The sequence below is a fragment of the Camelina sativa genome, chromosome 2 (assembly GCF_000633955.1).
Source record: "Camelina sativa cultivar DH55 chromosome 2, Cs, whole genome shotgun sequence".
NCBI lineage: Eukaryota > Viridiplantae > Streptophyta > Magnoliopsida > Brassicales > Brassicaceae > Camelina > Camelina sativa.
Genome location: NC_025686.1, coordinates 10129275 through 10131303, shown reverse-complemented (window position 1 = coordinate 10131303; position 2029 = coordinate 10129275).

Genomic DNA, 2029 nt, shown 5'->3' with positions numbered 1-2029 from the left:
ATAATAACAACCACTAGACCTAACTTGTTGAACTTTTCCTGTATCCGCTGGTGGAGTGTTCAGTCCTCCTGACACAAATTTGGTTTCCCTTATAATACCAGAAGTTCGACCATCATATCCTAAGCCTCTATGAGTCTTCTCTGTCCTTCCATAGCTAAGAATTTCATCTAATTGCTTCGTCCCAGCAAACATGTGAATCTTCTTATGTTGAATTTCAAGTTCAGTTTGCAGTTTTGCGGATTTTTCTTTTTCTGCATCCAAGTTGCTTCTTAGTTCTTCACATCGGTTAGCAAGATTAAGTTTTTCTTTGACCAATAATACACTCTCTTGGCTAAGCTTTTTCTCAGACTCTAACTCATCCTGGAGGGTTTTAACTAGATTAGTAAGACGTTCCTTCTCCTTAACTAATTCTTGATTCTCCTTTCCAAGGCTAATGAGAATACTTCGAACCTCATTGTAACTTTCTATCATTCCTTCTTCGTTTTCTTCTTCAGAATCTGAGATTTCTTCCCCATCTACAAACTCTGTAATGCCCAGATAAGCCACAAAATTCAGAATTTCTTCGTCACTATCTTCCTCAGTGTCTTCATCCATGCTTAACAAAGACTTCTCCTTACGACTCACACATTCTTCCTGAGTGTGTCCTAAACCTTTGCATACAGAACATTTGTTTTCTCTTCTTTTGACCGTAGGACATTCCCGAATAAAGTGTCCATAACCCTTGCATTCGTGACACTGCATCTCTGCTTTCTTTGTGAATTTGCTCTCTTCCCCAGTCTTTTTATATGGTGTGAACTTTTTCTGTCCTTGACCTTGTTCTACTCTCTTGAGCACACGATCAAATCTGCGAACCAACAAGCTAACTGGATCATCATCTTCTATCTTATCCTTGGTCTCACAAACTGCTAAGGCAACACTTTTAGTGCTCTTGACTCCTCCCAACTCCATCTCATGAGCTTGTAGCATTCCTACTAATTCTGCAAAGCTTAAATCTTCAATGTTATTTGACACACATAGTGCAGTCTTGTAGGCCATGAACTTTGTAGGTAAGCATCGAAGGAATTTTTTAACCAATTTCTGATTTTTATATTTCTTTCCCAAGGTTACTGCTTCCTGAGCCAAGGTGCTGATTTTAGAACTGAAATCAGAAATTGATTCATGCTCTTCCATTTTTAAATTCTCGAATCGAGATGCCAACATGTCTTTTCTGGAACTCTGAACCTTTGTCGTGCCCTCATATTGAATTTGAAGAATGTCCCATGCTTCTTTCGCTGTCTCACATCCTTGAATCAATTCAAATTGCTTTCTTCCTACGCTGCAGTGAATAGCTGTGAGAGCCCGAGAGTTGTATTTCGATTTTTTCATCTCGTCTTCAGTCCAATCCTCCTCTGGCTTAGCTCTCCTTGACCCCTTTTCATCTTTGATGGTTGGTTCTTCCCACTTTTCAAGAACAGCCTTCCAGGCAAGTCGATCTATCCCACCGATTATGGACTTCATCCTTGATTTCCAAAAGCCATAGTTTCCATCGTCCAGAATGACCTTGTTGGTGTTAAGAAGATCACCGTAGCTCTCCATCCTTTCCACAGGATCTCACCCGTATTAAATCCTTACAAGTGTAAGCTCTGATACCAATTGAAAACGTAAGAGCTAAACGGTTTGGATCTTTAACAAAGAATATCGAACAAGAATTCAAATAACTCTCTCTTTTATTAGAAAATAAGTTCTTACAAGGTTTCTCCTTTAACTCTATTTTCTAATACTATTAAGTTCTTTAGCCTTCTTTGAATCTTCAAGCTATTCTTTTCTTAAACTTAAGATTCAATGCAAGGATCTCTCAATCTATGAAGTGCTGATCTTTTTCAAGACCCAGCCTCCCCTATTTATACTAATTGGACTTAGCCACACAATTGACAAATTTCCAATTCTAATTAAACTAGGAATTGTTAATTTCCTTTTTCTTTATAGTTTAGGAAATTAACAATCTTTGTAAAACTTCCTTTTATCCTTATAACAAGAAAGTCTTTACTCT